The sequence below is a fragment of the Gambusia affinis genome, linkage group LG15, assembly GCF_019740435.1.
Source record: "Gambusia affinis linkage group LG15, SWU_Gaff_1.0, whole genome shotgun sequence".
In the NCBI taxonomy this organism is placed as follows: domain Eukaryota; kingdom Metazoa; phylum Chordata; class Actinopteri; order Cyprinodontiformes; family Poeciliidae; genus Gambusia; species Gambusia affinis.
The window spans coordinates 19,918,439-19,941,323 of NC_057882.1; the positions used below are offsets into that span (position 1 = coordinate 19,918,439).

Genomic DNA, 22,885 nt, shown 5'->3' on the forward strand with positions numbered 1-22,885 from the left:
CCATCAATAAATTTGTAATTGCTTACATTTCAAATGCAATTCTAAACTGGTGGGTTTTTAGTCGAGATTTAAAAGAAGTCACTGTTTCAGCTGTTTTACAGTTTTCTGTAAGTTTGTTCCAAATTTGTGGTGCATAGATGCTAAATGCTGCTTCTCCTCGTTTGGTTCTGGTTCTGGGGATGCAGAGCAGGCCAGAACCAGAAGACCTGAGAGGTCTGGAAGGTTGATACAACAGCAGCAGGTAAAGAATCCATACCACATTTTTGGCATGTTTACAAATTGTATTTGAATCTTGTCTTTCACTGTGTTGCTGCATCTTTTTTTTTTTTTTACTGGGTAGCCAAAATGCTTTCAGACAAACAATTCAAAAGTGGTTTGGGGTCCTTTAATGTTTCTCCAATCCATTGTTGTTAGTCACCTCATTAGCGTTTTTTTATTAGTTGACTTCCTCATATGTAACAGGACAACAACAAAATAATTTCTTCCTTTCTGACTTCAAATTAAGAGTACTAAATATGGTAAAGTTTCAGTGGGGCTTGAAGCTGATTACCAGATAGTCACAACTTGGCCTCTGTAATCAAGCTCTACTCTTGCCATGATCCAAGTGTTTTTGAGTTATTGAAATTTTTTTACTGTGCTGTGCTGATCTTGCTATTACTAACTGTTGGGACGCTTATCCAGGGTTGCACATATATTCATGCATACACAGATGTTTTTCACACATAGTATGCTTTATTTATGCACAGAGAGCTTTTTGTAGAAATGAAATTTGACCTTGCATGTTTCACTCAAACAAGGTGCTTTCAGTAGAAGTGAAACTTAAGCTGATGCCATGATATCAAGTTACTTCTCAGCAGACATTCCTTAGCTGACGTAGTTCATCAGACGACCAATAAGGCGTGTTTTAGATATAAGGAATGGATTGTCCGTTTTTGATCAGATGCTGTTTAATCCCGGTGTATTCACATCACAACAAATTAGCCTGTGAGGGTAAGCGTCTCTTTCTTTTTAGCGCTAAAAAGAATAAAATAAGTAAAGTCTGATTATTTGTGTCGGCTGATTTTCTGCACGTGTGCTCACATGGTTTTGGTCCATCCTGGTGATTTTTTAAAATCACAATGTAACCTACCTGTCCGCCATCATCGATAGTACCATCAGCTTCATAAATTCCAAACCAACAATTACCTAAACACCGTCAACTCTTCTCACCTCAGGGCTTATGCAACCTTTATGCAAAATGAGATAAGCTGCATATTTTACAATGCATATTTTACAATGTTCACTTACCTACATTATGCTACAGTATTCTGATTGGGATGTTTTTTAAGATCCTCACTGAACTGCTCAAGGAAAACTAGTTTTAACAAAACTGCATTAACTGATCATAGAAGAGAGATCTGTTTCCAGATCTGTTTTGTTATCATTGCTCCAACAGATCTTGAAAGCCTACGTAGTAAAAGTATGGCATAGATTCAAACTCTAATGAGTGAGCACTCTATACACGTCCCATGGATGACATCTTTTTCTCTGAGAGAAGGTACTTTCACATGACATTCAGCACAGGTATGCATGTTGTAGAGGTATGGCACAGAGTGAGCAAAAGAGACCTATCTGTCTCCCAAATCACATCCAAGATGTCTTTAGGTTGCTGGGCAACTGACAAACATGTTCAGGAAGTAGTTTGTTTTCCCAGTGTTTGATTTAAATTCAGAATGCATCCGTAAAGCTGTCAGATGAAACCCGTCATTCCATTTCCTAATGAAAGACGAGGAGCAGCCAACAAGGTGTATGTTTACTGTATGATCCTCAGAGTTGTTTGTATACATAATATATTATGCAATACTTTTTTGTGTGTAAGGCCCTTTCTGATTGAAAGTACATAGATGATGACTTACATTACATACCTCTACTACTATTAGAAATTTTAAGAGATGGCTTGATAGTCTAAAGAATGAAGCAAGTTTTAAAAGAATTACTAATGTATGAATTTCCATTAACAACTTCACACTTTAAAAATGTAAAGATCTGTAAGTATTACTCAGACAATTTTATCATTGTGTAAGTCAAGTTGAGTCTAGTTTATATCCTGCTGAACCAGTGTTTATCAAACTTTTCATACCCAGACCAAAAAATAAATAAATTTGAGGCTTGTCACCTAGGCAACTGCTGTTCAAAATTGACAGACATATTACTGAAGACCATTTCATCTCCTTTGTTGACTATTGTGTAGTCATAATTCAGTCCAAAAATACTTAATTTACCCAAAAACGAAAATTAAATACTGTCTTAATTATTCAAATGTTTTCAAAAAGTAATTGTGGATTTGGGGTCTTAGCTTAGGTATTACTTGAGCTCTCGAAATGCTAATAAGGTGTTCGCAGATTGGTATTTAAAATTTACGGTTAGTTTTATCAGTAATTTTGATAATTACTATGATAATGTGTGCAAAAATGCTTGTCAGAACTGGAGCAGAAACTGAGCAGCATCATCTACACAGACACCATCAGGATTGTTTCACTTTGAATTACAGTCTTTGCCTCAAGTTGTCATTTTTCACTTGGGTGAATTATAGGCAGACTGTACACATCACAAAACATTGTTTATTTCCTCTATAGTGTGCCAGATTGTTAGCTCTCTGAACTTCTGCTTTCCTTTTTCCGGACTTCTTCCTCCTCACAGGATACATTTCCAAATAGATCTTTACTTTATGAACTTGAAGGTGCTTTTGCTATCATAACATAATACATAGCTGCTTCCCAACTTCTGAGCTCAAAATGAAGCATCTTGTCTCTTTGACAACATGTGGCTGTGTTCTTGGCTGCATTTGCCCTTGTCCTTTGTCTTTTATGCTATTTTCTATAATTTTCCAATTTTGGACATGAAAATTCTTTAAAATATTGTAAGCTATAATTCCAAGCACAAATAAAAACAATGCTGCAAAATATATGTTTTGTGGTCCTTAAATATGCATTTTGTGCTCGGCATAATTCATTTTCTTAAAATTTTAAACTTTTTTCCTGGTGATTGAAAAATAACGGTGCCCTCCTGACCCCAGCTGTGAAACCCAACATAATACAATAGTCCTTCTAGAAATTATTTTGTAAAAAGCTACCTGAGTCAAACCACTAATGTCAATCTGAAATCTCTGCTCAGGCCACACTCCACAGTCATCACATGCTGAGCCAGTATGTTGGGCATTCATACTGTAGAATAAGATAATCATCAAACCTTGTGCTGCAATCAAAGTCAAAAGAAGGCAGGTATTGTACAGAGGGCTGAAAACAGATTGCCATACTGAGACACAATATTTTGGGTTCTTTATGTTAGCTCTTATTTTAGAAGGAAGATGGCAACTTTCTGTGAATTTCTCACATTTACAGTGATTGCTTTCACCCCTTTTACACATCCCTAAAGGGGTCTTTTGTGTGAGCTACAATTTTCCCAACATGTGTCAAAAAGTTCACTCTTTCTTTACAAAGATGAATGGACAGAGAAACATAATAACTACAGCAATGACAAAGCGACCGGAAAGTCTAAGCAATGTTAAACTTTCTGGGAGTGTGAAATTTTTAGGACTTTGGAGAAGCAGGAAAAGGAGAGAGGAAGGGAAAGACAATTTCAGAAAGACATGTGCAATAAGTAAGAAGTTTTGGAACTTGTCAGATCTGTACACAATGGGCCACAGAATAAGGTATTCATTGTGGTGAATACAGCATGTGGTGGAATAGCTCTATCAGAAATGTAAGACTAAATTGCTTGTTGACTCATTCACAAACATGACTCAGTGAGAGTCAGCCCCAGACAAAAAGCTACTTTGAAACCTAATAAGAGTTGATGAATATGTTAAATATGCATTCTTTTCTAACTTAAAAGTTAAATTTCTAAAAATATCTATTTAGAAAAATATTCAATCTAACAAACTCACTAATGTCATCTTTACAAGTTCAAGTAAATTTAAATAAATTTTCAATCACAACATTTATTCAAAATTTTCAATTGTTGTAGGAGAGAGCCTCCTACAGTAATTGGCTTAACATTATTCTATTAATAAAGCAAATTGTTAAAGACTGTTGTGGCAGATGATAGTTATTTTCAAGGTTGTCCTAGTTTTGAAGTGTTGTATATCTTTTATTAATTTAATCAGAAAAAAAACCTCGTTCAGATTAAAAGAACGTGTCTGAGAGAGAGTTAGCTAAGACAGCAGCATAAAATCAACAACAAAACCAAAATACAAGACTGAATAAATAAACACACAAACAACTGTTTCATGTTCCATGAAAAATATCCTGGAGACATCTCATAACATTAAATAACTAAACATTTGGGCCAGAAGTGGACCAAACTAAACATTCCTTGTTTTGGTTGGCTCTGCTTTCTGTTTTATTTTAACCTAATCTAATAATCATATTAATAATAATGACCACAGTAGGAGTAATTGTCAGTTCTCATTATTTCACACAGAATGTTTCCTGTTTTATTTCTGCTGTTCTGATTATGGTTCTGTCTGTCAGATTACCTGTGTGAATCAAGACAATACTTTTAATCAAATAAAAGCAATTGAATGACTCCTAGTTTTGCAAAATTTGCATATACATTGGTTCAGACACCAATAATAATTCCAGTGAAATAAACATACACCTCCCCCAAGTTAGATTTGATTACTTTTTTACTATTCAAAATAAGTCCAAGAACGGCTGATATTAAATTTAAAAAAGTGTAACAATCTTATTTCTGTCTGCAGAACATCTAGCGTCAGGATTGTTTGTAGTGTTTTCACAAACAGTGGACAACATAGTAAACAACATTGAAAATTGCAATTCTTTTATTAATATCAATGACAAATTGCATACTGCAGCCTGAACACACAGTGTGTCCAGACAGTTGAGACGTCAGACTATTGTGTTTCTAGGAGTACAAGGATATTTGTAAGTCATTTTAATTAGCTTGAGAATATGTTGTTCGATAAGAGTTCACATTTTACAGGTACCTACTGTGTGAATCTAACAATGTTGCTGTAAGTTCATCTTCTGTGGTGACTTGAACTGCTCTTGGCAGCAATTTATTAATACTTTTATTGTCCTGGCAAGCACAAGCAAACCCTTTACTGCAATGTAAATAATCCAAGAAATCTGACAAGATATTAAGTTAAACAGATAAACTTTCTTAAAGATCATGTACACCAAACTCCACGCAAAGTCTAAACTTATTTAATAGAATTCACTAGCCACTCAGTCTGGACATTGCCTTCCTATGCAATAATGCTTTATTACAGTCCTGCTTCAGAGCTAAGTTTCTCATTTTTTTTGTTTGTTTTCCTATTGACTTGGATTTCTCCACTGGAATTTTTATTGGGTCAATCAGCAAAAAGCCAAAATTCTGAATGATGTTAATTTTCTGTGCTGTTTTATAATTGTACTCTTTCTGTATTTTTAGCTATGGCAGTGTAGTGGGATAAGAAATAGTAAAAAAATGAATAAATTAATACACCCCCTACTTCTTAATCAAAGTTGGTCTTGTCTTTTGTCTCCGTTTTTTTCTTCTTTTTTTTTTTTTTTTTAAATGTATTTAGACTTGTTTGTTGTGTGCATGTATTTTATTGCCAGTGGGGGCGCTCTCATGAAGCTGTGGGTCTAACAGGGAGAACGAGTTTCCTGGCTCTGGGCATGCCCGGCTCAGAATAAACGAGCTCTTGCCAGAGTAACTTTGTATCAATTTGCTTCCTCTTTGGTAGGATAAAAGGCAACTTTTATAAGTCCATTTAAAACGTTCTGTAAATATATAAAGATTAGTTTTGTAGTGCTTTGTATAACTTATATGTGTAATTTGGACAGTTTTATACTAACGTTGATATGTGTCTGCACATGGCTTGCTTTTCGTTATTGGGACCTTGGGATTTTAGATTTATTTAAATAGCTTGATTAGTCAATGTTGTGTTTGTATTTGGGTAGTGTTGTAATATTTTTATTTCTCATAAAAGTGTATTCATTTGTGGTAGGCTTCATCTCCTTTGTAACCGCTGTAACGCTTATAACTGCCAAACGTTAATGACTAAGAAAACAGTTGTAACTGACAAATGTTGGTGTTTACTGTGTGTTGTAAATGGAATGTTTTGTTCAGTTTGGTTATGTTAATTTAAGATTAGATTTTCTTCATTTTGGCTATTATGTTATGAAGCCTAGCCGCAAATTAAATCTGGAAGACTCTTTTAGCCCCTCCTGCATCATCCAGCCGGAACTTCCGGCTCATCACCGTTGATTGCTCAACGCCGGTCAAAGACTCGTCACGTCCAATCACCGTCCAAGCCCCAGCTGATAAGGACAGCCATCCATGGCGTCGTGCGCTTTCCAGCAGAGCTCAACCCACCTCCACCCCTTCACCTCCACCCATTCCCTTTGTCTGTCTGAGTCTTGTGCATTTTGAATTTGTATTGTAATTGTGTTTTTTAACATTTATTTTATTTTTTTTCTTTAATTGAAATTGTGTGTCAGAAAAAACAAGCTCTTGCCAGAGTAACATTGTATCAACTTGCTTCCTCTGTGATCCATAGATATTGTTTGCACATGATTCATCTGCCTGTGCACCACTTGATACTGGCCCAGTTTCCTATAGATCTGGTGCCGGTAACAGCAGCAGAGGAAGTGAAAGAAGCCGTTCAGTCTGTGTTGACCGCCTCTTTCACATCAACACGTCTCTTTGTTGTGGAGGATGGTTGTTGTACAAGACTTCATTTCTGGTAAGCTTCATAGCATTGAACTGGCACATTACATGCGTCCTGGGCAAATGCTAGTGATTGAGTAAAATTTAAAACTTCAACAGAGTCCATTCCTCCAGGAAGTAATAATTTCTCCAAACCTGAGTCAAGACCCTCTGAAGCAACACATAGAACAAGGGGCTGTTTTTAATAAGGTCACTAGTCACTTAGTGACTACTGAAAATAGAAGTCTAGTCTTGTTTTGGCCAGACTCGCTCCAAAGCCTCCATATAGCTAGATGCATTGAGTTCAGTGTCCAGGTTTAGATGATCTCATGATAATCTTTTTTGTTGTTTTAGTTTATTTTATCAGTAAATTGTTAACACCATTTATTTCATTTTCTTTTAAATACAAAGGTATCTGCACTTTTCTCGTTTGGTTGCAAATCTGATGCACAAGCGATATCCACAAATAACAGTGATGGATGATAAAATCCCTTCTCTTTGTCCTCTGGGTGTTAATTATTGCTTCAAAAAACAATCTGAAAATCTGATGGGTCTCTGGAAAAGACTACTGTTGGCCTATCACTGAAGTCCTATTACACTGTCTCAATGCAAAACACTGCAGTAAGCACAGACACCTCCAATGCTAATGTCAGCGTCCACAGCCCACATCTCTAAAGAAGTATTTTTCAAAAATAAAAGATATTATAACACTAGTTATTATATCAGACAATAGTTTGGCTATAATATCACTATGTACCTATGTGATGATTGAATAACCTAAATAACAGATTAAAAACAACACATAATATTGTTGAAGTTGTTAGGATTTTTATTCAATAATTTAGCAGAAAAATCATTTTTGGAATTGAAGATGTTACTTATTTGGTCTATATATAACTTTAGATTAAAATGACATTGATTGCTGTTAATTAATTACAGAGCCTGCGATTAACAACACATTTAGTTGCCTCTGTGATGTTCTGTGAGTAAAGTTGATAATATCAGTGCTGACACACAGCCTTCAAATTTTTCCATCACCATTAAAAAAACAAAAAACAAAAAGAAAACAAAGTGTCCAGTTAATGCAACTGATGATCGTAAGTAATTTGTGAAAATATCAAGTAGCAGTTAAGGTTTAAGCAAAGTGGACAAAAATACTACATAATTGAATGTCTTTACTGGTGTAACAATAATAAAAGATCCACAAAGTTTTTCTTTAACTCATGAAAAAGAAAAGGAGAAAAGAACAACAATAAACTTCAACATGTTTCGAAGCCATTATGTTGCTCAGTGTTGCATGAAGAAACAAATCAAAGTAACAGCACAAAAAAAAGTAACAAAATTCTGCATAAAAAACAATTTTAGAGTGCTAAACAAGTCTGTCTTTAAAACCCAAAGTTTCTAAGAGCAGCATAAAGTAATCACAAAATTTAACGGAGCAAAGTAACTTAAGAATAAAAAAAATACAACAAAATTCATTTGCATAACAGAGACTTACTTGAGTAGACATCTTAAAGCCTAAAATTACTGGATTTATTTTTCTGTAATTTTATCTTTGCCTGCTATCTCTCCTCTTTTCCAACAACAGAGAAATATAAGAAAAAAGTAGAACTACAAAATTATGCGGTTTTGTTTTCAGAGCAGTGATTGTTTGCTCCTTTTAAAATGCCATCTGAGAGCTGATAATGCTCTATTGTGCTTGTGATATGAGTAAGATATCGCTTTGAAACAGAGGGTACATGACTGTGAATGTGACAAATATCTATTATTTTGAATGGTAAAAGGATTTTTTTTCCCACCTCATTGCTTCAATGCACAACAAAAGAAATGGCATCCATCCACTTCCCTCCAGTTATGAAGAGGAGTTTATCTGTGCATATACATTACATTGTCTTTTGAGATGACATAGCCTCTAAGACAAAAACGTCATTTTGGATTTTCTCTTTGTGAAAAGCATAAGATTTTTATTTTAAATCCTACTATTGTTATTGAGACACTCTAGTGAGTGTGATTATCTTTTTTTTTTTTAAACTCTCTTTCATTTACACTGCACTGGTGCCACAAAGATCTGTTGAATTAACTTTTTTTGCAGTCTAGTCAATGGAGGTTGTCTTGTTGTTACACAACAGTTTTCTTCTTATGTGAAAGCGCCGTAAACAAAACACAAAGTAGGATACTGGAATTTCTTTACTTATGCTTAACTGACTCTTTACTCTCATTTCTCCCGGCTTCTCGCTTGAACACAGAACTCCAGGGAATCCTTTTTATTGCAATGAGGCAAAACTAATCCAACAGATTAGAAATTCAGACTCTGTTAAATGTACAGAATTGTGTAAAAAGCCTGATACCACGTGCAACTCCCTTCCTTCAGCTGGTATGTTTTCTTTACTGTCCTGTCACTGCTTTGATTGTCACCGATCGGCGAGGGTCAAACGTGCTTAAAATCTTATGATAAACCACAAACACTCTGAAAAGTATAAACATGCTATTAAAACTTGTTCTGTCATCCATTTTTACCACACAGTGTATTACACAAAATTTACAATTTAAAATTTAATAAATGTACAGAATGACTTTTATCAAGTCCTTCAATATAGGAAACATTTTAGGTTTTCTGGTAGCCTGCCTAAACCTCCACTGCAGTTTTCCTACATTCACAAGAGATCAAATACTCTGGGTCCTCTGAATTCCCCACCTTAGCAGCAACAAGGTTGTTTTTCTAAAAAAGGATGTTTTCTCTGTTTGAGAGGTGCAGCCTGTCCTCTGGAATGCCTTCATTCTGACAGGATAAAAGCGTGCATAAAATGTTATTTTGACTTCCATGTGAGCTTTATAGAAAAAAAGTGCATTAACTAACTTCATTAAAGGGGAGAAATAATTAATTGCAACTTATTTTAGCAGATTCAACATAAACATAGATACTGGCTACTAAAAAGCAATTTAGAAAGCCCCAAGACCGCCATTTGCTTCATGTGTCCTCAAGCTGAGCTTGATTTATATTCAGAAGACTTCTTTAATTAAGTGTTCTGTATCTAGCTTTATAAATTGACCACCAGCATCTGGAATTGAAATAGATCTGTTATGTAAAACCACAGTGACCCCTAAAACCAAAAATCGAGTTGAAAATATCTTCTGAACAGCTGTGTTTGGAAAGCCACTTTAATTTTTCTTTTCTTTTCAATTGAAGCCAAGTTGGTAGTAGAGTTAGTGTGACTTTTTCTATTTATTTTAAATGCATAGATGCTCTCTTGGTAGCGCTGTCCTGTGTGAAGATATTTTAAAGTCAGTGTGTGACAGTGTGTGTGACCATACTAACTGACCTACATTTAAAAACGGCACATTTTGTCAAAATTATTTGAGTTTGATTTGCAATATAAGTTCAATTTAGCAACATTAAATAGTTACAAAACATGTTTTTATAGTTGGTATACAACAGCAGAAGTAAATGAACATCTATTAAAAAAGGATGAGGAAGGGTTTTAGACCTACTAAGAAAGTAAAAGATGAAAAATTCTGATGGTTAAACATCTTTGCATGGAAAAATTCCAATTGGTGGAGATACTGTACATCAAAATGTTACCATTTTGTTATCACAGACATACGATGTTCAACAAATAAGGGACCATGATTCCTCCCAAGCATATCTGGCACAATTAACTGATCTGGTGCCTTTAAGGGAAAAGTTAATGCAGAAAGTTGGTGACTCCTCAAAAACACCAAACTTCAGGGCAGACAGGGCTTTTTAAGCTTCCCTGGGTTTTAAGGCGTTATTAACCCAAATTTGTAAGGTAAAGGTAAACGTCAGCCAAGAAATATTCATACCCCTGGTAAATTGAAAACATTTTCAATTCCAGTGAAAGTTTGCTTCTGATAGGAAATGCGAGAGGCATCCCAAAAACATATAAAGTAATTGGCAAAGCAGTGTGTTATATTTATATTTGCAGAACTTGGCATATAAAAAATTATGTTCTTTCCAATATATCATGTGGCATTACAGCAATCAAACCCTTCCTCCAAATGTTATCAGATTTTTGCATATTTCTGGCCCGCTGTTATTAGCAAGTAATTGAAAAGAGGAAAAAAATATATAAATTTTCTCTATGAAGTATGGGGCTGGCAGCATAATGCTGTGGGACAACTTTTATTTTGCAAGGACAGAGAAGCCAGTTAGAGTTGATTGGAAGAGCAATTAAAGTATCAAATGATCAAACATCTTTATCTTTACATCATGTTATGATGTTATTCACTCATTGAAATCATACTTGGAGCGTTATTTGATTGATCACGTGGTAACCATTTAACTGTGCAAAACAGTTGGGTGGACCAAGTACAGCCTTCAAGATGCAGCAATTCCTTGGAGCTGCAGTTTTTAAACTTCCAAGCTTCCATCTCACAGAGCAGCTCTCCTGCTTAAATTCCCCACTCTGCTCCTTCAGAGTAGCCACCTGCAACTTTCAAACACACAGACAGAGCTCTAGTGGAAGGTATAAACCAAAATATATGCATGTATTAGAAAGGCCCAGTCAAAGTTAAGACCTTATTTCCATTGGGTAAACTGGCAAAACTTAAATAATGTTTATAGATACTCTACATTCAGTCAGAATGATCTTGAGCTATTTTGGGAAAAGAAACCCACTAACTGCACAGATGTACAGAAAAAGTTCATGGAGATTTACTTCAAAATGCTTACAGCTATATCTGCAGTAAAATGTGATTCTACAACATATTAGATCAGGTGAATACATTTCAGACTGTTGTTATATTATTAATAGTCAACTTTGAAAATTACTTATTCCTCTGCTTCCACTTCACATTGACGTGCTCATTTGTGTTGACTTAACCTGAGGAATCCCACCCCCCAAAAAAACCCAACAAAAAAACATTTGAGTTTTATGTTTATAACTTGACATCATCCAAAAAAAGTTCAAAGTGTCAAAACACACTTTTCTGTGTAAGTGCATCTTTTTCCTGTTTTGTTATACACTTTTACTTGATAATAAATGATGAGATGACAAATTCAAGTCAGAGATGAAGGTTACTTATTTATCCTTGCTGCACAAAAAGTGCTGACCAATTACTTCACGGTTTATGCAGTCCTTTCCAACTTACAGAAGTAAGCAGAGTTGCCAACTGGGCAGCAGTATTTGAAGTGGCATAAGGTGCTGCGGTGCTGGCATGACCTGACAGAGTCACATTGAGATATGACTCATTATTCTGCTTGGAACTAATTGCATGTCCATGTTTTTAGCAATTAGTTACAATTGTTTTCCTCTTCTGCTTCCTCTGACAAAAAGATCTTTACTTGACACTTGGTAACTGCTATAATTATGATCCTCAAAGATCAACGTTGATTGTTAATTGTTAAAAACGATTTTCACAATGAAAACACTGTAAAAAAAAGTGTCTGAAAGTAACAATAAGGGATGAAATAGAAATACATAAAACTGCATTGCAAGGGCATTTAATGACTGATTTAAAATATGCTGGCATTTTATATAATTGCATAAAATGCCAACTCTTAATTTGAACGGTGAAAACATTATTTCCTATTCATCATTCAAGCAAGGTACATTTGTGATTTCTGTGGTTCCATATTGGATTTATTGACTTATTAATAGCTCAGATGTAGTGAACCTTCAATCTGGAGGCAAACGTGCTAAACTCAGTAACGATGCTCATGGTGTTTTGTGAAATCTTTGTATTTATCTTTTTATAACGTTGCAACATTTTATCCATCTATTCACTTAATTTTATAGAGAGATTTTGAATACCTTTTTCCTTTCTAGACAAAAGGAATTATTGGGTTTTGATAGGAAGCATATATCACAGTGAATACTTGAACTTGAATGTGGGCCTAAAGAGAAATAACACAGGACTACATATGTGATGAGTTCTTCATATTTTCACCTTCCTACAATAATGGCCCAAGTCATTTTTTGTGCCATTATTTTAGGAAGGTGATGGTTTTATTTTAATTTCTATTCAGATATCAATTCACTTACTGCCCCTTTAACAAGGTTTTCACAAAGAACATAGATTTCAGCTCACAGAGAAACACTGCACTGATTCACAAAAGATCAGAAAAATGGGATAAAATATGATCTCTGGCAGTGCAGTAAACTACCCACTTCAGGGCCAATATGACATTTAAAGAAACACTGGGGTTGCTTTTCTTCTATCACCATCATCATTCATATAGAATACGCTACCAATGCCCTCCTTGTAGAAGGAATAGTTTCACTATTTTCCATATTACACAGCTGCTGTTTATTTAGTGTAAATAATAAAATAAGCAGAGCTATTTTTAGTTTATTCATGCAGATTCTAATTGCATTATTCTCTTCTTAACTGCTGTTAGTGGTTTGTCTATCTAGTCTGTAAAAAGTTGGAATATGATTGTGATGTGATGCAGGGAGATCCATTGAATGACCTTTTTTTTCTTTTCAAATTTACTAAATTACTTTTGATATAATATTTACTGTGATTTTATCACCATAGTTTATCATATGCCTTATGAGTCTCTGTCAATTGATAGGTATTGAAAAAATAAAATCAAAACAAACAAACAAAAAAAATTAATAATTTTTTTTTAAACAAAAAGAGCTTTGGGAGTTAATATCATCCATGTGTGGAATGTCAGTGTGTTCCCTGGAAGTAAGCAGGATTTTAAGAGGATGGATTTATCCCCTTCGCCTAAACCAAAGCTGAAGAACAGGACACAACACAGCTTGTGCCACATCTATGACCAATTAGTTGAGCAGCAGCAAGAGCCAAACCCACAACGTGCTGTTTCTCAGAAATTCCTCAAGACAGAAAATGTTTATTTTCCTATCAGTTATTATGGCAGCATGGTTTAACAAAGAAAACATTTTTGCCATCTGAGTTCTTTAATTTTTCTTCCAGCTGCTTTACTGTAGACTAAACAATCTCTAACAAAACATGGACTGATTATGTGGAGAAAAGTTGGACTTGCACAACTTTTGAATGTGAGTCCCTTTATATAAAGTATATAAAGTATGCAGGTGATAGTAGTTGGGAGACATATTTTCAAAAGATCTTTTGTCACAAGATGCTATTTGCCACAGACAGAGTTCCATGCAGACTGGGACCATGGCTGAGCATTTCCAAATTCCTACATCAGGCTGAGGTTTGTTAAATCTCCAAGGTACTGCACTTAAGCAATAGGTCTATTGACTTCCTCCTTCTCACTGGATAACTGTATAAATCTTTTCTTAATTAACTGAAATTAGAACTGGAGTTTACGTTTGCTTTGAGTTGACATAGTGTTGTGCACTGATGCCCAAAGACAATTCTCCAAGCTTAGCTTCATCAATTCTCTGCAACTTTTTGTTGCATCTTGGACTTCCTACATTTTTTTTTTTACACTTCTTAAATCTCTCATGAGCTTTAAAGTAGAACAAAGCTGAAAATAAAAGGTTGAAAATAAAAAGATGTATGTACCGTTTAGGGTATTGTTAAGCTGTTTTTAATTTGTTTTTACAATTATCAAGAACTGCTTATGCAGCTTTTATTCAGTCTCAGTAATAGGACTCTTATGGTGTAGTTGCTGGAAATTGCTGCTCTTACTTGTTTCAACATCAGTTTGAGAATACAACAAAGAAAGTAGGTTGAAGGTCATACATATGCACACCTTCAAAATATTAAGGAAAATAGAAGTACATGATTTATCTTTATCTTTATCTTTTTTTAAAAAAAAATCAGGAGATGATTGCATATTTGACATCTCAGTATTTAATTAATTATTTGTATTTACTTATTTGCAACAGGTTTAAAAAAGAAATAAAGTTACTAGTTGTTACTTGACCCACTTCAGCCGGGTTCCACACTGCAATGGTTCAAAACAAAAGAAAACATGTACGAAATAATCTAGAACAATATAATTACCACATTTTTGTTTGAGAAAGAGTAAGAAGTGAACACTTATTTAATATTTACCCTTCTCTCAATTTAATGATATATATAACTTATTGATTCAGTAATTACCAGAAATTTGTAATTAAAAACATGTGGCATTCCTATGCCTGTTCAATTTATTGTGCTACAGAACCAACAAATAAGTTATATTGCATAAAAACAAAATGAGTACAAATTGACTGTCATAACAGGACAGGTAATGACAGTAAAACAACCACAATAGTCTACCAATAATGACAGTGGTAACAAATAATAAAGGAAGATACTTATTAAAATACAAATTTGTGTTAATCCTCTACATCCAGTTAAATTATGAGTAATATAGTTTTGCATTTATTTTTGAACTGGTTGATGTTTGCACATTGTTTTTCATGCCATATTCAGTACGTTTCATTGCTTGACTCCAGTTACAGATACAAAATCTTTTCATACTTGTTTGGATTTAAATGGCATCTGGTTTTGCTCCTCAAATCTCATCCTCAACCTACTCACTTGCACATTCAAAGTGCACCAGATTGCACTATTTTTTTTTAATTACACATCGAATACTGTAAAATATTTTGTTCTTTATTCTTTTTATATATTGCAAATTTTTTGTAATGGTGTGACTCTACTTGCTTTGATAACATGTCACTTTGCTACTGGTGAACAGAAATTTCTCAATTGTGGGTCAATAAAGGACATTTCCATTCTACTTGTTTTTTCCCCTATTCTTATGCAACTGTCTCTGTCCTTGTTTTAGGCAAACAGCCAGTCACTTAGCTTGTAAAGCACAGCAGCAACAGCAGTTCCAATATTCACACACTGAGAACGAACCTGGTCACAGTATCTGCTTCCTGCTATCCAGCTGGTGAGCTGGCTGACCTATTTGAACTGTAGGCTCCAAGCCAATGCAACATATGGACAATAGGGCAGTGTGATTACAAAATGCAAAATTTATGATGTTATAGCAGACCTATTATGCCTTTCCCCTGCCCCCATCTTTCTATTATGAGTTTTGATTTTAAAGTTATCTATATACTGATTTTGATGTTTAATGTAAAGTATAAATATATATATTTTATACTATTCTGGCTTTTTATGCAGTTCATCGGTTGACCTTTATCTTTTACCTAAAATAAGTGAAGTCCAAAATATTGGCTTGGATTTTAAAGGATTTCAGTGGCAAAGTTGGTCTACCAGTCACATTTATACACCGATGTGTGTATTTTGGTGTACATTGGGGTGTACATTTGTGAGTGTAAATGTGGCTTTAGTGTAAACTACTTTGGGTGGTCAAAATGACTGGAAAAGGGCTGGATGAGTTCAGTCCATTTCCCGCTTTGCCATTTTGTTTTTGTAACCTTTCAAATTCTTATTACCATTCTTGGTAATACTGTCATGTGAAGGTTTAGTTGCTGTTGACCTGGATCTGAATGCAGGCAGGAGGCAGGCAGAATCCCAGAACAACACAGAACTTGGGTCCCTGACATCATGGCGGATTTTTGAGGTGAGGCTTATTTCACTCAATATCTTACCTATTACTGTGTAAGAGTCTTTATATAGTATAAATCCAGATTATTTGGTCCAAGAGGCTAAAGCTAAAGAGGATTTTAGCAGGCTTAAAATGGATTAACTCCTATATATACCATCACAGTGGTTTATGCAAACACAACCTTATGCATGTTTAAAATATTAAAATTTGACAGGTATTCTGACCAGAAATGCTTTACAATTTCTCTTCTCAGCATCTTTTACTCCACAAGATCCCTGCCTCCTCTGATCATTTGCTATGTTAATAATAAGAATGGTTTAAAGGTTCATAAAATAACATTTGCAAAACATTTGGCTTTTTTAGATGAAAGTGTTTAAAGGCAATGAAAGACTCTTTTGACTCCGTGTAGCCATTAGCTTCAACCTGTTGGACCAGCTGATGTAGGTGTATAATAAATGTGGACTATTGTAAGATATTAGCTCCCTGTTACTTTTTGATCCAATCTCATTCAATAATCCTAAACTGTTTCTCCAACAGTTAATAACAGTTATCAAGAGGTTGGGGATCGTGTTAAATCACGACTCAAAACAGATGTACAACTTTTGAAATCAGCAAGTGATTTACTGAGCAAACTGTTACATTCTGAACACTAAGTTCCTAAGGACCTCGTGTTTGTTTCCCTTTGTAGCTATTGCAAATATAAACCCTTTCCTCCTTCATGCCAAATTATGAGAAATTATTCTTTTGATTAAGTACATATTAGACAATTACCCCAGACAAAAAAGTACATGAATAAGCATAGCCTTTGTGATCTATTGACATGTTAAGACATTGTATACTGTATGTGTTTTTAAAAATAATTTGGAAAGAAACTTCAGAAATATAACATAATATGCAAAACAGGATGTGATAGCTGCTTTTCTGTTATAGGTTTATTTTCATGGATTTTTTAAAATTGCTGTTTCATTGCTTAAGTGCGAGAGAAATCATCTGGAGCATTAAGAAAACTATTCTGACAGGCAAGTTTGGGTAAACTCTTGCATGCACACCCAAAGATTGATCTTGCATTTTAAGTAGTACCGTGTTTGATTCTTGGCAACAAAACAATGGCATAATTGTAGTCCCAGACAAAAAGACCCTTTTAAAAATAATTCTACTTTCATAAATGTCAAGAATACAAAGCCCTGCCTTCAAAATTAAAGTCCAAAACTCCTGTCCTTTCTCCAACGTTCATTTCCAATGAAACTGTTTTACTTGCATTTCTTGTAAAGCATTTGCAACCTGAATGGCTTTTATGTGAATAGATTGAGCAAAACAAAGTTGATAAATATGCAAAACCTATTCCAAGGAGCAAATTTGATACCTCCATATATGCATATTCAGTGTGACCCAGAGCCATAGTGTGCATCCACAAAAACGTCTCCTGTAAAAACTTTTATGCTCTGCTGAGAGGCTTTAACGTGCATTTGTGTTTTGGTTTCATAATCCCTCGAAGCATCATGTGACAAGTCGTAGTGTGACAGCAGTTTGCTGTGGCGGAGCTTCCAAATGCACTCTATGCTTCTCTCCCATAAGGGGATGATAGAGCTGTCCCCTTCGATAAAACACTGGGCTTTGTGCATGCTGCAAAAAATAAGTCTTAATGAACTGGTGATGACTGTCAATCTGTTTCTTTCAGATTCTTTTCTTTGTAATTCCTCTTTTAACTATTTGTGCTGCTGTTAAAGTTTGTTTAAACTTTCTTGCACCTTGGTGTGCTTCACTTCTCACAGATGATCACACCTACACTGCTTTCACATATTTGTTTGCAAGTACTTCTTTATGAAAAGTTGTTAGTTTTTCATTGTGAACATAAAAAGTATGTATGCTCTGCAGGTCTTTTCTTCATAGATGATATTTCTCTTTGCAGTTGTAAATACATGAAGACACAAACTCTGGCTGGCATTTGAGGAGATCGTGTCATCTTGAGATTCCTTCAGGAATACACTGCCTTCTAAGATGTGTCAGCTACCAATTATTGTACACATCCAGAAGTGTCTAACAAGAATTTTCCAAGAAAACCCTGACATCTGACATACGCTATTTCTGAGGAATTTGAGACTGCAAAAAGGGCACATAATTATTCAGCACTCATGGCAGAATTTTTAGAATGTTAACATAATCTAAAGGCTGACAGTGAGAATCTCTTGCTTTAAGTTATGGTCAACACTTTCTGCAATGCTGACCCGCTAAACACTGACATCTGATTTAAGCTAAAGTATGAGGTGTGAAAATGCATCATCACACTTTGACTAGATAAAAGCTGTGAATGTTTCCACTTGATAAAGATGCACATATTTATTGTAGCTGAAAAAGAAGTAACCAAGCATTATGTTTTTGTTTTTATTGACCTTGTACAAAGAGTGATTAATCGACTCTTAGAAAAACATAAGATTTCAGGATGTTTTCTTTTTCTAGCAACATTAACACTCGCATTGATTACATGTGTATTGTTCAGGAACACCTCTGATCAGACCTGACATCACCTTCAGCTGCTTTTCTGCAAGTCACAAAAAATTTCATTATTGGAATTTTAGGTCCATCAAAACAACATTTTGTAAATATTTGTATGTACTTCATACCCACACACATCAAACATATGCTCAAATGAAACTTTGTCTTGTGGTGTATTCTGTCTGTGTCTTCAAGATGCCGTAGCCGAAGTCAGTACAACTGAATCTCGAGGAAACCTTGGCCCGATCATAGAGCCCTGATCTCTGGACAGAGTCCCTCTTATGACCAACACATATTCTCCAAATTAAACATATTACCACATGCATATGTTCCAGATTTACGTCACGTTTGAGTCCTGGCCGGATTGTTTGCTTATGCACCTGGAATCCACCGATTGGATTATTTTTCAAACTCAGTGTCTCTTGACCTTTGACCTGACTGTTTTCCTGAAAATTTCAAAAGGAATTCCCATGTGGTCAGACACTTTAGTCTGAATTGAGTGTCGTTCAATGAATGAGAAGTTTTCTCATATGAATAATTACATTCCATAAGGGTAGAAATTTGAAAAGCTTTAAAATAATCAGTCAGCCATAACCTTAAATGTTGGTAAATGTTAGACCTTGAATGTGAATGTGGTCTCTATTCATTGGAAGGATTAGGTGTAATTCAGTGTTCTTTTTGAATGTAGATAATGTTGCTTAGAAAATTAACAAAATCCACTCTTCCGACTGACTATCTGAAGTAGTGGCTTTCAAATGGTCTGGGTTTGACTTCTTCTTGAGAAGCTGCTAGCTGTATCGAAGCAGTTGCACAGTATTTTTGTTTTTGTAACTACTTATTCAGGGCTGCACAGTGGCGCAGTTGATAGAGCTGTTGCCTTGCAGCAAGAAGGTCCTGGGTTCGATTCCCGGCCGGGGATCTTTCTGCATGGAGTTTGCATGTTCTCCCTGTGCATGCGTGGGTTCTCTCCGGGTTTTCCGGCTTCCTCCCACAGTCCAAAAATATGACTGTCAGGTTAATTGGTTTCTCTAAATTCTCCCTAGGTGTGAGTGTCTTGTATGTCTTTGTTTTGCCCTGCGACAGACTGGCGACCTGTCCAGGGTGACCCCGCCTCTCGCCCGGGACGCAGCTGGAGATAGGCACCAGCAACCCTCCCGACCCCATTAGGGAAGGAGGGTGTTCAGATAATGGATGGATGGATGGATGGATAACTACTTATTCAATCACTAACCATATACAAGGCTGACATAACCGTAGTAATCAATAATGACTATTTGTAACTGATTCTGGTATTGTCTTTGTATAAAATGCCTGAAATAAAAAAGTACAACTACAAAAATTTGTTTTAATTGTATTTGCAGAGAAGAATTAATGTTGTTGGGCTTTATTGTTTGTATTTGAATAATGTTTGTGTGATTGGCTAATCTTTAGTAAATAGGAACTAATGTGATTAATGAGAGGTGTAATTTCTGATTACATTTATTAGTGGGTAGCATTGATATATGTTATAATCATTTATTTAGGTTATCGTTTTACACCAACACTGCTTTTTTCACATCTAATTTGCACTATCTGATTAAAAGGGAAATAATTAGTAATTTAGATTCATTTTCAACATTTCTGAGACTAATTTAGAAAAATGTAAAGTCCTAAAAAATAGCTTAGTCCCGCTACACACAGCTGTTATCTTGTTTGTAGAAAATTGATGCACAGCCAGGAGGCTTATTTCCCCTGAAAATATGAAGCCTGTTTTTGACATTGTAAGTCTTGCAGAAACCTGTGCCCCAAGCACGTGTTGGTCGGTGTACAACGTCATGTTCAGTCATGCTCAAATGGTGAGTTATACTTCCTTGCCTTTTCTGACCCCTGTGACTGGAAAACAGCTTCTCCATCAGGCTCAGTAGCAAGATGCTTCTCTTTTGCTTTTCAAAAAAAAAAAAATCTCTTCTGTTACCACCCTGTGATTTATCTCCCTTTTTTCCCCACTTTTATTCACTCCTCCTGTTATGTAACGTGTTAGCCAAGAAGCTTAAAACAAAACCATATTGTTGGTAAGCTTTATTAACATTTGCTGCTTACTACACTTTTTTAATTGATAGTATGGTAGACTATTGCACCATGATGTCTTTGATTGAATGCAAAAGGGCCAGAAATAAACAAAAGCTTTTATATGGTCAATTTCGTACACCTCTTACTTCATTTGATCCACCCAACATCTTCATTCATCTTCCCCTTTATGGTGTGTGCAGCATGACAGACTATAATAAATTTGATCCATGTGTCATTCATTTTAATTATATCAGACTCTGGTTGAATTGAAAAATGTTTTAAAGGCAGTACTCTGCTTTAGGATGTTGATGAGATTTAATTAGGCATCTTAATTACATAACTTTTTTTTTATTAACAGTGACAAGAGTGACATTTTCAAGACTAGCCACTTTTAATTACCTGACATACATTTTCCCCTCTCCTTTATATGTGTTCACTGCAGTACTCAGTTTTTAGTCTCAAAGTCTCTGAAATGCTTGAATGTTAATGGGAACATCGGGGCTGTTCGCAAAAGCTGCAGGATTGTCATCTATTATGCTTTTAGATCTCTGTAGAAAGCTTACATTGAAGCTGCAGTGGCAGCACATGTATCTTCTAAGTGTCAGGTGTATGGGAAATGTACAATGTTCCATATAGAGGAGCAGAAAACTTAATGACTGATGTGAGAACTACAAAATTACAGAGAGGGGTAAAAAGAGCAAGAGGCTGTTTTTTGCTCATGTGTTCCAAAAACGTTTAGTATATTTTAGCTAGTCCTTGAAAGAGCTGTCATACCTCTTCCACTTTTCATAAAAGTAGAAACTTTAATATATTTTTTGGGGATTTTATGTGATCGAACTACACTTGGTAAAACATTAAGTAGAAAGGAAAACTATGGTTCTTTTGAACATGAACTTTGTAATTGCTGCAAAACTCTTACTCTGTTAACCCTAAATAAAATCCATTGCACTTCAAAACTTTTAAAAAGACAATGTGACATACTGTTCAACAATATTTTAGAAATCAAGTCATGGAAATTTCTTCAGCTCAGTAAAGGCAAGATTGAATATTTAGGTAAACCTGCATAGAGGAAAACCCACAGCACAAGCTTTAACACTGGCAATGAAAACTTCAGATTATGTTAAAGACATCTGTATTAAATTTGACAATCTAACATACATTACTTACTTGGATAGCATTCAAATGATACAAAAAAAGCATGTTTTCTCATCAGAAGAACAGTTTCTCTCTTAGAGCTGCTTCAGAGACTAGTACAGCATGCCATATTGATCAGTGCTCTGCTTTCTGTTTTTAATAAGCAAGCCCTCCAAAATTCAACTGCAAGAATTGTAATAAGGACCAGAAAAGGTGTTTAAATTCTCAGCATTGGTTACTTCGGAGGTTTAGAATTGATTTTAAAGTGCATATGTTTCTTTTTAAAAGTTTTGGTAGGTTTTGTCTGACTTATTTATCTGATACCTTTACCTTAACAGCTTCACTTTACATGCCCTCCAGAATTCCTAGGTCTTTGGAGAGTTGGCACTTAAAGTTAAAAACCAAACTCTCCATTTTCATCACTTTCTTATTATACTTTAGCCTTTGGAATAGCCTTCCAGAAACCAGAGGGAAGCTGAGAAAGTTTAAATGTTAAGAAGCAAACTAAAAACTTTTCTCTTTAGCAAATTTTGCATTAACTTTAGCAGTTCTGTTATTTTTATTCATATATATATATATATTATTTTTTTAAATCAAATTTCTACTAGGGCTTTGTTATTTACTTGGATCGGCTGCATTTTAATGCGGTGTAGAGATGGAAAAGGAACGAATTGATTTTGGGTAGTTTTTGTGGTTATTCTGCCTCTTTTCAATAGAATAATTTCTACGCAATTGCTCTGCTGTATTTGTTAAAAAAAATCATTCAAGTCTTGAGTCAATAAAAGCGTTATTTTTAAAGCTTTAGTCAAAAATGGATATTTTACAGAAAAAAAATTACAGATAATTTAATGAATGTCACTAATGAAGATTATATGTGCAAACAATTGTGGTTACACAATATGTAATTTTCCATTTGTGGTGAATTCAATTGAAAATAGATTGAAAAGGACTTGCAAAACATTGTATTATCCATTTCTTTATGATTTACAAAACGTCCCAACTTCATTGGAATTGGGGTCGTAAAAATATATATTTTCTAAATTTGTATGGATTTGTCATATTTGTTCCACTCTCTTCATGGTTGTTTAGCTAAGAACTGCTAAT

At 34.9% G+C, this 22,885-nt stretch overlaps 1 long non-coding RNA gene across 2 annotated transcripts; it reads left to right on the forward strand.

Moving 5' to 3' along the window:
- The first annotated feature begins 864 nt into the window (after positions 1-864).
- LOC122844833 lies at positions 865-19,452 on the forward strand. Of its 2 annotated transcripts, none has more exons than XR_006372940.1 (4): positions 865-990; positions 6,548-6,733; positions 16,020-16,120; positions 18,015-19,452. It is a non-coding gene; the product is annotated as an uncharacterized LOC122844833 (long non-coding RNA). The 2 variants fall into 2 exon arrangements; XR_006372941.1 differs by lacking the exon at positions 18,015-19,452 and adding an exon at positions 17,036-17,801.
- Positions 19,453-22,885: the final 3,433 nt, after the last annotated feature.